The sequence below is a fragment of the Suricata suricatta genome, chromosome 9 (genome assembly GCF_006229205.1).
Source record: "Suricata suricatta isolate VVHF042 chromosome 9, meerkat_22Aug2017_6uvM2_HiC, whole genome shotgun sequence".
In the NCBI taxonomy this organism is placed as follows: domain Eukaryota; kingdom Metazoa; phylum Chordata; class Mammalia; order Carnivora; family Herpestidae; genus Suricata; species Suricata suricatta.
In genome coordinates, this window is record NC_043708.1 from 37,452,301 (window position 1) to 37,465,401 (window position 13,101).

Genomic DNA, 13,101 nt, shown 5'->3' on the forward strand with positions numbered 1-13,101 from the left:
TGCCAATTATGAGAGCAGAGGGCATCTTGTGAGTGTGTGGGTACAACTTGTTCTTCTGGGCAGGAGGAACAGTGCATGGCTCTCAATGCCAGGGTGGCAAAAGCCCAGTGTCCAACAGACTTTGTCCATTCTTCTTTGCCCTTGGCACTGAAGCCATGCTTCCAAGGGACACTTTCCCCATGAGGGAAAGTAGACCAAATCACAGCTGTTCTTCCTCTAAAAACTGCATCCCTGGAAATGGAGACCGTCAGAATAACCTTTTCACTAGTTTGATATTTTCTTTTAGGTTCTGGGAAGTCCTGAATAACCAGGTTATTGTTTTGAATTTTAATATCTTGTCCTGGGCCCTTTAGAAACAGCTATTCTACACTTAAAAGGGGGATCCATGTGCGAAGGTTTACATGGTGTCTACTGTATGCAAGGCAATGACCTAGCCATTGTGGGGATATAGATGACAAAGACAACGTCTCCCCTGAAGGTGCTGATCAAGTGAAGGAGAAGAAGCCAGCAAACTATTTGGGGAATCCTAGCTGGGTGGAATGAAAAGAGCAGAATGTGTGGGAGCTTGGAAGAGGAGCTGGACAAGCAGCACAGGTGACTGGTCAGGAGAAGGCAAGTAGGGCCCCTGTGGAAGAGGTAGCATAGGGTCATAGAAGGCGCACAGGCATGAAGGAGGAAGACAGTTGTGCCCAGAAGCCAGCACAGGTGCATGCAAACACCTGATATGCTACAGTATGACTGGTGCATTGGGATGGTTGAGGAACTGGGAGAGGGGCAGCCTATAGGAGCCACCAAGGTCCTGTGGAGAGATGAGAGCTGGCCTATGAGGTAGGAGAGGACTCTAGCCACAGTGTACTGAATCCTCATAGAAGAGGTAAGAGATGGTAGGTGAACAGTTAAGAGGTTGAGAAAATAGCTGAAAAGACTGGACAAGTTCAAAAACTAGAAGGGTTTCTGGCTACTGGGAAGGAAAAATTAGCAAGTCCTAGAGGGCTTGTGGAAGAAGAATGGACCCAAACTCACCCTGGCTGGTCTTGCAGTGAAGGGGTAAACAGAAGTGCAGGGTCACAAGGTCTACTCCGGCTGATGGAGGGGTGGTATTGGATAGCAGAAATAGGTAATGAAAGAAAGGTGATAGATTATCGGTAGTATTAAGTGTAGAAACAGTAACTGTAGTAATAGCAGTATTTTGGGGGGAAATGAAACAAAACCACCTTACAGTGTGCAGATCTGGGAGGCTGAGCTCAGCTTTGCATTTGAGGTGTGCAGACATCCCCAAGGAGATGGCTAGTCATGTAAATCCAGGATGTAGGCCAGGACTAGAGCTCTAACTCTCTGGGGCATCAACATTAGGTGTGAGGGCAAGAACTGAAATGGGTAGGGTAAGCAAGATTGTGGAGAGGGAGAGAAAGTATAGAAGTAAGACCAGCTCCAGGCCTCAGACCTCTTCTTTGGCTCACATGGTATGTTTTAAAATAATTTTAATTACTTGTCAACTATGTAAAAACTAGGAAATGTCACTTTAAAGTCCAGTTTTCCAATTTCTCTTGGAATGCTAAACCTGCACTTCTTGATATAAATGGCCTAGAGTCAAGCAGTGGCTGCCTTTTTACATGGACCATATGATCCCTAGTCAGCCGCATGCCTCACCATTCACTATTGCCTCACACGAGCTGGCTTCACTCACTCACTCAGTATGGCTCTGAGACCTGGTACAGGGACAGAAAAAAATGCCAGGGCGGGCCTTCTGGCCCAAGATGGCAACATAGGAAAGCTGTGAACTGACCTCATCCATGGATATACCAAATCCACACCTATTTATAAAGCAATTCCTCCTGAAGAGAAATGGAGGACTGACTGACGAGCTTTTGCACAACAAAAGATAGGTCAAGAGGTCAAGACATGATAACGTGATAATAAAGGGAATACCCAATGCTGCAAGCTGCAGTGGGAAGGGATAGTTATGGAAGGACTTTGGGTAGATTCAACTGCCCTGAAGCATAGAAAAAAACACCATTTTAAAGCACATCTGACAAAATTCAACATCCATTCAGGATAAAAACTCTCAGCATAGTGGGTTTAGATCTAGGGAAAGTACCTCAACAAAACAAAGGCCATTTATGAAAAACCCACAGCTAACCTCAAATCAAAATAGAGCTTTTCCTCTACATCAGGAACAAGACAAGAATATCCACTCTCACCACCTTCATCCAACAAAGTACTGAAAATTCTAGCTACAGTAATTGTCAAGAAAAAGAAAGAAAATGCATCTGAATTGGCTTGGCGAGGAATAAGTTAAAGCTGTCACTAACTTATTTGCAGATGACATGACCCTATTCATAGTCTTTAGGGTTAAAGACTTCACCAAAAAAACCCCAAAAACTATGAAAAATAAGAAATCTGCTGGCATTTCTATACATTAATTACAAAGTAGCAGAAAGAGAAATTAAGAAAACAATTCCAGAAGTGCCTGGATGGCTCAGTCAGTTAAGGGTCCAATTTCAGCTCAGGTCATGATCTGGCAGCTCCTGGGTTTGAGCCCCATGTCAGGCTCTGTGCTGAGAGCTCAGAGCCTGGAGCCTGCTTCAGATTCTGTGTCTCCCCTCTCTCTGCCCCTCCTCTACTTGTGCTCTGTCTCTCAAAAATAAACAGTTAAAAAAAAAGAAAACAATTTCATTCACTACTGCATCAAAAAGAATAAAACCACTAGGAATAAATTTAACCAAGGAAGTTAAAGATCTATATTCTGAAAAGTATAAAATATTGATGAAAGAAATTGAAGACCTCGCAAACAAATGGAAAGACATTTCATGCTCATGGATTGGAAGAACTAATATTGTTAAAATGTCCATACTACCCAGAGAAACCTACAGATTCAATAAAATCTCTATCAAAATACTAACAGTATTTTTTCACAGAACTAAACCAAATAATCCTAAAGTTTGTATGGAACTACAAAAAACCCTGGATAGCCAAAGCAATATTAAAAAAGACGAACAATCCCAAATTTCAAGATACACTGCAAATCTGTAGTAATTAAAACAGTATGGTACTGGCACAAAAACAGACACCTATTTTGATAGGACAGAAAAGAGAGCACAGAAACCCATGCTTAGATAGTCAATTAATCTAGAACAAAGTAGTACAATAGGGAAAAGACAGTCTCTTTAATGGCATTGGGAAAATTGGACAGCTACATGCAAAAGAATGAAACTGGACCACTTTCATACACCATAGGCAAAAATAAACTCAAAATGGGTTAAAGACCTAAATGTGAGACATGAAACCATAAAATTCCTAGAAGAAAAATAGGCAGTAATCTCTTTGACACTGGTCTTAGCAACATTTTTCTAGGTATGTCTCCTCAGGAAAACAAAAGCAAAAATAAATTATTAAGACTACATAAAAGTAAAAAGTTTTTTCACAGTGCAGAAAACCATCAACAAAATGAAAAATCAACCTACCAAAATAGAGAAGGTATTTGCAAATGACATATCCATTAAGGGGTTAAGATCTCAACTACAGAAAGAACTTACACAACCCAACCTTGGAAAACAAATAGTCCCATTAAAAATGAGCTGAGAACCTGAATAGACATTTCTCCAAAGACCTGCAGATGGCCAACAGGCTCAATATCACTCATCATCAGGGAAATGCAAATCAAACCCACAATGAGGGTTTCACCCTTTCACCTAGTCAGACTGTCTAGAATCAAAAACACAAGAAATAAAGTATGCTGGCAAGGATGTGGAAAAAAAGGAACACTCATGCACTATTGGTGGGAATGTAAACTGGTGCAGCCACTGTGGAAAACAGTGTGGAGGTTTCTCGAAAAAACTAAAAATAGAAATACCATATAATCCAGTAATTCTACTTCTGGGTATTTACCCAAAGAAAACTAAAACATTAATTCACAAAGACACATGCCAGCTCTACGTTTATAGCAGTGGTAGTTACAATAGCAAAGACACGGAAGCGACCCAAGTGGCCACCAAGATTGATAAGGAAGAAGTTACGGAACATGACTCAGCCATGAAAAGAATGAGACCTCGCCATCTGTGACAACATGGACGGACCTAGACGGTATTATGCCAAGTGAAATAAGTCAGAGAAAGACAAATACTGTATGATTTCAGCTATATGTGGAATCTAAAAATTAAAACGAAAGGCAGAAACAGACCCATCAATACAGAGAACAAATGGATGGTTGCCAGAGGGGAGGCAGGGTGGGGGTGGGGTGGCCAAAATGGGTGAAGGGTAGTGGGAGATACGGAATGAATAAGTGGCAGTGATATAAGGTACAGCTCGGGGACTCTAACCAATGGCATTGTAATAGCACTGTACGGTGACAAGGGGTACCTGGCTTTGTGGAGAGTACAGCGTAACACAGACTTGTCAAGTCACTATGCGGCACACATGAAGTCCATGTAACATTGTGTGTCAACTGTACTTAAAAAAAAAAAAAAGTGGGGGGGCGGGGAGGATGAAACAGAAACCAGGACAGGGACCATCCCAAGAAGGAGAGTATAGTCTCTTCATGGCCAACCCTCCAAAGATGCAAAAAGGTATACAGGGTTGGGGGTAGAGGGACCTGCCCCCCCAGGCCAGGCACAGGACTCTCCCTAAGCACTGTATTCCGCTGCTGTGAACAGGAATGCATAATCCTTTTACAGAAAGCGTTTTGTTTCCTTATGCCCCCAAAGTGTCTCAAATACCAAATTAGCAACAGTGTTGTTTGGGGCAATGGTCTGTCCACATCTAAGGTCATACTTAAACTTGCCTCGCCTCAGCTGACCTTTTCCCCGACTGTGGTCCAAATGAGAAAGTCAGCCAAGGAGGAAAATAAAGTGACTTCATGAGAGATTCTGGACACATTTACCAAAGGAAGCAGGATATTTTCTAGGGTCAATGAATGTGCTTTATAAGCTGCAAAGATTGAGTGAAGAAGCCAGGATGGAAAATCTGATTCCACCTCAAATCTAAGTGTCAAAGTAACCAGAGAGCAGGCACAGGAGAGGGGTCAAGACTGCAGGGATTCATTCATACTCCCCTTCCTTCTGGGGGTCCTCATTAAAGTGGAATTTAACTAGAGCACCCAGAGATACATCTGCCCAAAGACTGCAGAGATGGCATGACTACAGGGAAGAACAGTCACATGCCCTCCTTTATAAAGGTAGCTCTACAGCCAAGTGTAAGCAGTTCAGGCCAGGTTTGTACCAGAATGTCCTGGGAAGCCCCCTGCACACCGAGGAAGGATACCTGAAGGATAGAAGAGGTCCTCTGATAAGGCACAGATGGAAATCGGTTAGGCTCTGCAGTTCAACTCCTTGTGTTTCTATACCAATTCTACCACTGATGAGCTGTGTGACCTTGTATAATTTCTTAACTTCTCTGGGTCTCAGATTCCTCAATTATAAAATGAAGATTTTCCTGTACTTTATAAGGTTGTTATGACAAGTAAGTGCCTGGCACAAAGGAAGCCCTCCATAAATGTTTTAGTAAGCTTCTTGTTAAACCACTTGTAGGTCCATCCTGTTCTACCTAAAGCCAGGGGCATGAACTGAATGCCTCCGACAGTAAAGTGTGAAGTCAGCCTTGACCCTGAGGCTCAAGCTGCTCTCCCTGCTACTCAACTCTGCAGCCAGAAAAGATAAAACTAGGTCTGTTTCCGCTTTCACAGTCCTGAGTTCCGACAGTGGGCTCATTGTGGTGGTCTCTGGAAAACAGATTTTCTGACAGCAAAGGTTTCTAAAGACCATCTTTAGACAAGAAATACAAAGAATACTCGGGTTTTATTGTGCAGTTGTATCCGCTTTATCAACAGAAGGGAGACACTGAATGCAGGATGAAAGATGCCATGGGGCAACTTCTTTGTGAATGTGGTGCCGGGGGCAGCACTCTGATGTCTCATAGGCTCTGCTACACAGGAGGCTGCTTTGGTTTCGAGTTGTTGAATGTTCCAGAGGATAGAATTTAAACTAATTCCGTATAATAATGTGTCTCAAGAGAACAGGCTCCAAATGTACTTTGAAACTCATTAAAATGCAGGCAATGGCTATTTTTTCCTCTTTCAAAATCTGTCTGATTTCAGAAGAAGAGGACTAGTTATATAAACAGACCAATTAGTCTAATAAGATTTTCTTCCAAGAGGGAGAAAACACTGTATTTTCTCCTGATAATTGGATTTGGCTGTTGGACAAACAAAATGACCTCCTTTCATTCAATTTCAGACCAAAGAGGCAGAAAGGGTTAATGCTGGCAAGTCAGAGGGAAAGGAAACCATGCCACGGGACGTTCCCATCAATATTCTAGGGGGATGCTCCTAAATGGGAAGAAGGCGTTGTAAGGCTCTACAGAGAATGCTGGGGAGGGAGTGCAGAGAAAGAACACAGGACACAGACTAGAATAGAGCTCACAGCTATGATGGCCAACCCCCCCATGGGTGCGTAGCGGATGGCCGCCTTGCAGGTGACAAAATGAATGCCTGTGGGTGCATGTTGCAGTCATATGTCTGTCTAAAAGGACCTAAAACTTAAAATAAGACACAACAACCTGAAGTGGGAGGGGTCTTGGGGGCAGGTGGAAAGAACATATAATGGAATTTTTAAATAGCTCTTGGGAAGCAACCTAATCCGCTCAAGTACAGTTTATTCTACAGAATGGTGTTGCCATGGAATATTGGAAGAGCCAAGAGAGGGAGAGTTGTCCTAGCTTGTTCAGATTGGGTCTGAATGGAATATACTAGGCAGGTTTGGAGCTACTAAGCTGCACACCTATGGCAATAGACCATCTTGCCATTCTCAAAGCATGTAGGGATCCAGATCCAGACTGATTTGGCAGGGAGCAGCTGTAGGAGTTGGAAAAAGAATGGTACAAATTTTAGGATTATTTGTTCCAGTTTTGCGAACAGCAGTATTGGTGTTTTGATAGAGATTACATTGAATCTGTAGATTGGGTAGTATTGAGATTTTAACATTAATTCTTCTAACTAATGAGCATGCTATATCTTTCCATTGATTTGTTTAAATTTGTATGGACACAAAAGACCCCCAATACCCAAAGCAATGTTGAAAGAAAAGAACAAAGCTAGAAGTATCACAATCCAAAATTTAAAATTACACTACAAAGCTACAGTAATCAAAACAGGATGGTACCAGCATAAAAGCAGGCATATAGATCAATGGAACATAACCCAGAAATAAAACCACACTTGTAAAGTTAATCTATGACAAAGGAGCAAGACTATTCATAGTCTCTTCAGAAAATGCTGAGAAAACTAGACAGGTACATGCAAAAAAATGAAACTAGACTACTTTCTTATACCATACATAAAAATAAACTCAAAATAGATTAGAGACCTAAATGTGAGACTTGAAACCATAAAACTCCCAGAAGAAAACATAGGCAGTAATCTCTTGGACATTGGCCTTAGCAACATATTTATGGATATGTCTCCTCAGACAAGGCTAACAAAAGTAAAAATAAACTATTAGGAATACACCAAAAATAAAAAGCTTTTGTGCAGTGAAGCAAACTATCAAGACAAAAAGGCAGCATACTGAATGGGAGAAGATATTTACAAATGATATATCCAATAAGGAGTTAGTATCCAAAATATAGAAAAAACTTAGGACAAGTCAACACCAAAACCCTACAATCTGATTAAAAAATGGGCAGACGACCTGAATAGACATTTTCTCAAAATAGGCATACAGATGACCAACAGACTATAAGAAGATGTGCAACATCACTAATCATCCCAGAAATACAAATCAAAACCAAGTGAGCTATGACCTCACACCTGTCAGAATGGTTAATATCAAAAAGACAAGAGACAACAAGTATTGATGAAGATGTGGAGAAAAAGGACCCCTCATGCACTGTTGGTGGGAATGTAAACTGGTGCAGCCACTGTGGAAACCAGTATGGAGGTTCCTCAAAAAAAATAGTACAAATAGAAATACTGTATGATCCAATAATCCCACCTCTGGGTATTTACCTGAAGGAAATGAAAACGCTAATTTGAAAAGATACATGCACCTCTATGTTTACTGCAGCAATTTTTTTTTGGCAATAGCCAAGATATGGAAACAACCCAAGTTTTAATCAATAGATGAATGGATAAAGAAAATGTGGTACACATACAATGGGATATCACTCAACCATAAAAAGTAATGAGATGTTGACATTAGTAACAACACGGATGGACCTAGAGGGTATTATGTTAAGTATAATAGGTCAGACAGATACCATATAATTACATGTATATGTGAATCTAAAAAAACAAACACAAGCAAAACAAAACCAGGCACAGACTCCTAAATGCAGAGGACAAACTGATGGTTGCCAATGGAGGTGTAGGCAAAGTAGGTAAAGGAAATTAAGAGGTACAAACTTCCAGTTATAAAACAAATAAGTCACTGGAAGAAAAGTACAACATAGGGAATACAGTCGATAATTTTGCAATAATTTGTATGGTGATAGATGGTAAGTATGCTTATCATGGTGACCATTTCATAGTGCATACAATTGTTGAATTACTGTGTTGTAGACCTGAAACAATATGATATTGTATGTTAACTATACTTCAATCAAAAAAAGGTATAGTTTTCATAAATATTAATGCTTAAAAGTGGTAGCCATTACTACTATCCTCTATATACATTCTTGCATTACAATAGGTGATGACTTAAGTGTTTCAAATTCATTCTATAGGATATTTACAGCAACCCTGACTATCATTCCCTTTTTACAGATTGGGAAACTGAGAAACAGTTCAATCTGTAACCTGTCCAAGGCCACCCAGTTCGGGAGTGGTGGGGCTGTGATTCTAACCCAGACCTTCTATCTAGCACTAGAAGCCTTTGCTCTTAGTCACTGTGCTAAACCACCTCTTGAAGCAACCAATTCTCTCATTTGTTTTCTGGATTAAAAAAAAAAAAAACAAAAAAAACAAAACCAGTGTGGATGACAGGTCAGGAGGAATCGTGGGATGACACTCAGGACTTGACCTGTGAAGGCGAACGCACAGCATTTTGTGTGCTTATTTGTGTTCCACTTCCTGTGCTGGCCATGTGACCAGCAGGTACTAAGAGAAGGGAGAGACGACAAAGAGTCTTGAAAAGAACCCGAAGAATTCTTTAGTCCGACCACCTTGCCTTACTTTGAACAACAGGATCTTTATATTAGAGAAAAAAGGATAGAAAGACACTGTTGATATTTTCAAATACCAGAAGAGGTGTCTGTCAGCCTTAAGAGGCAGTTCCAAGTAGGAGAAATCTGTTTAAGGAGTTGGAGTTAAGGGAGCATATAAGCTTACAAAGACAAGTTTCATATTCAATGCCATAAAGTGAGAGTTTTCCTAGGAGGAGCACAACTACCTTATAGGAAACATTCAGAGAAGAACTTCCATGACCTGTCAAGGATGCTGGATGACCTATCTGGCATCAGGTGGAAAGGAAGACCAATGTCTTTCATGGACCATGCTAATATCAAGAGCCTACAATCTTATCCTCTCTTTTGTCTCTTCTTGGTTTTATCGTCAAAATTCTGGGAGAGAACTGACATTTTGAAGATGACTATTACCACCCCCACCCCACCCCACACCCCCCGCTCAGCTAGAGAAGCCACATTTTCCTTGGGTCTCAAGTGGACTTGTCTTTATAAACAATAAAATGAAACAAAGCTTGCTTAAGCTAAACTCCTTGGGTGAGACACTGAAGAAGAGGGCATGTGAGTATATATTTGAAAATGCCAATTGATCAACATCTTACTGCTAAGTTGCTTGTAACTAGCCTAAATCAGAATAGTCCGTCTCTCCAGAGACACAGTATACAGTGTACTTTATTTCCTTCTCATGAAAACCAGTATAATAGACACCCTGTACTGTTGAGCCAGCAATAGGGTAGAAACAGTGCTAAAATCTGTAGTGAGTTCGTTGGCTCTATTTTTCATGCTGTCAGTGATTGGAATCCAGCAGCCTTTTTGTGGGCATCTACTAAATTCCTTCTCAGTGCTCTTAACACTCTAATTTTCCTCTGTTTTATAATCATTATAGCTTGCCCTAAATCCTAAGTCATAGGATAATGTTGGTTTAAAAAGAGGTGAAGGTCAGAGGTGAGTCCTAGAGACAGAAACCCAAGGTCAGGCACTTGTGCCAACACCAATGTTGTTGGCCAATATGGTTTTATTCCTGGCAAACTAGTCTCAAGCAGCTCTGACTGACAGGTCAGGTTTCACTGCTCTCCAGCAACTCCCAAGTGCTAAAGAAAAAGGAAGCTCTATTCACGGTGGCCATTACTACTTCTTTTCAGGGGTGAGCCTCCAAAATGTAGCTATTTAAAGGAAGCAAGTACTAAGCAACGATCCTTCAGAGGACACTCCACAATGCTTTTATGTCCTCCTGATGAAACCCAGGCCACTACCACCCTCTATCTAGGATGTACACTATCTTTGGTGTCTGAACCAAACCTAACCATCAACTGCTAAAAATGATCAGTCTTTGATAATTGGAAAGGACACATGAAAGAAAATAAGGGTTCTAGTTCTGTTCACAAGAATTTTTCCAGCTTAAAACAAAACCCTCTTCTGACCCGCACTTCTTGGTTAGCAAACCACCACACAGAAAGGGTTTCCATGCTCATTTTACGAAACCGCTGACATCTTTATTCTCCTGGCTGAGATGTGTAGATTCAAGAGGCAAGTGGTGGAGGGAACGCCTGGGTGGTTCGATTGGTTAAGCATCTAACTCTTGATTTCAGCTCAGGTCATTATCCCAGAGTCATGGGATTGAGTCTCACAATGGGTTCTGTGCTGAACATGGAGCCTGCTTAAGATTGTCTCTCTCCCTCTGCCCCTCACCTCCACTCTCATGTTCTCTCTCACTCTCTCTAAAAAAAATTTAAAAATAAAAATAAATTTTAAAAAGAGGCAAGTGGTATAAGTACTCCATTTAAAAAAATCCTCACACTGCCAGCTACAAATAAGACATCAGGACCTCTATTCCTAGTAAACTTTTAAGCTAAAATGAGGGGGAACAAAGCTGAGTACAGTAACTTTAATATGATTTAAAAAATACCCAGTAAAATGTCTATGGGAAGATCAATGTGCTAGTGTTTTTCTGTCTCCTGCCAACACGAGCACTGATCTCTCTGTAAGGAAACGGTTCATTTCTGAAAGGTGTTAATTGCACGAGCAGCTTCAGGAGGCGGCCTGTGGAGCAGCTCCATTTCCTCATATGGGAACTCCAGTCCCAGTGAAGGGCTGCTTGGTGGCATGTTACCCATCTCTCTTGCTAAAGGATCTTTCAGTAAATTTCTTTTGCATTTTCCCCATCACAGTGTTTGAAAAATCAGTTCTAAGGATCCAGAGTGAGATCCTCTACCTTAATCTGGGTCCAGTTTTTCCTCAACTTCCTCAGTCTCCTTCTGGCTGACCAGCTCCCTTGAGCATCTCAAGTTCTGCCAGGAGAGGAGTAGGAAACAGAGAGGGTCAAATTCAAGGCTGCTCTCATCAACTGCCTGGTGACAGACATGGGACACACTCATGGCTAAAAGAGTGTCCCAGCACTGATTGTGATTCCCACTTGGTGCACAGACACAAACAGGATTCCTGCAGACAATGCAGATGATGAAATCTGATAGGTGTGATGACAGGTAGACCCACACAAGTACACACACATTTTAATTTCTATAAAGCTTAAGAACAAAAGCACTCTGTAATCTCCCTCTAATGCCATGTTTACAATGCCTCCTGAACCAACGAAGGTGACTCAGGAGAAGGCACCAAACTCCTTTCAGCACTTGTTTAACCTGGCCACCTGTGTGAGCTCACAGAAAAGGGCATTGACTCCACCTGAGTCAGCACTGAGCCTCGTGATCCCTCCTGGGAGATGATTTAGCACTCACCTCATAGAGAGGCCATCATCCTCCTAAGCTCTGCGAATTCGTGAGGACTTCCCCACGTCTCACTGGAGCTACATGAAGGCAAAACTCAGTGGGAACCACAGACACTCTAAGCAAACTCTGTATTTTCTTCTGTGTCATGATTATTAGCCTTTGGGGATAATTTAGTGCCAATTAAGGAAACCCAGCCAACAGAAAGCATGCACTATTCTACAACCAAGTTAAAAAAGCATTTAAAAAATCATTTTTCAAGTCATAAGTCTGGAATGCCTTTACACAAGTGTGTCTTCATATTTCTTTTCTGTTTTAACGTCTATGGGTATTGGCGGTTTATATGATAGCAAATGGGTGGGATCGTTTTGGGGCTTGGACATATGACCATTTCACATAAGTTTAAAGGGATGATGAGAAATGAGAAACAAAAAAGCAAACAAAAATGATCTTCCCATTGGAGTTTTTCTGAGTGTATGCAATAGTTATTTTTAGTTGTGAGGATCACTGTTAATGATTCGGGAATTTTTCCCAAGTAGACATCCTGGGCGAGGCTGTGTATGTCCCAATTCCCCTCTTCCCAGTGGTTCTGGGCCCCAGGGGTGTCTTCACAAGCAAGTCTCTGCTTCTATCCATGTCTATATGAAATGTTTGAACATCCTGACACAAAATAGCTTAAAAGTCCACAATCTTAGCGGTGGAGGTAAAGGTGATGATGGGAAGGGCTAGGGTAGGAAAGTAACACTGGGCTGGGAGTTTTGTTGGATCAGACGCTGGGGCCCAGCCTGTTCAACCACTCACTTTCTGTGGGACATGGGACAAGAATACCACCTCACCCCTGATTCAGGAGACTCACTGACATCATTACACCATATGAAGCCACAAGGTCCTCAACGTCTGACTCTAAGGTATAATGTATAAGTGGGCATCCAGTTTCCAGAGAGAATAATAATGCCTTCCATTTTTTAAGTTTATTTTTGAGAGAGAAAGCGAGCAGGGGAGGGGCAGAGAGAGAGAGAGAGAGAGAGAATGGGAGAGAAAGTATCCCAAGCAGTCTCCATGCAGTCAGAGCAGATGTGAGGCTCGAACTCACCAACTGTGAGATCATGACCTGAGCTGAAATCAAGAGTCAGACGATTAACCAATGGAGCCATGCAGGTACCCCTAAGACCTTCCATTTTAAAAGGTAAGAAGAAATTCAAAAAGC

General features: G+C 41.5%; 1 protein-coding gene across 1 annotated transcript in view; it reads right to left on the bottom strand.

Annotated features, from left to right (window-relative positions):
- The window catches only part of PRKCH (protein kinase C eta), a 221,627-nt gene that overhangs the window by 3,247 nt on the left and 205,279 nt on the right, over nucleotides 1–13,101 (bottom strand). The gene's annotated exons all lie outside the window — the stretch shown is intronic.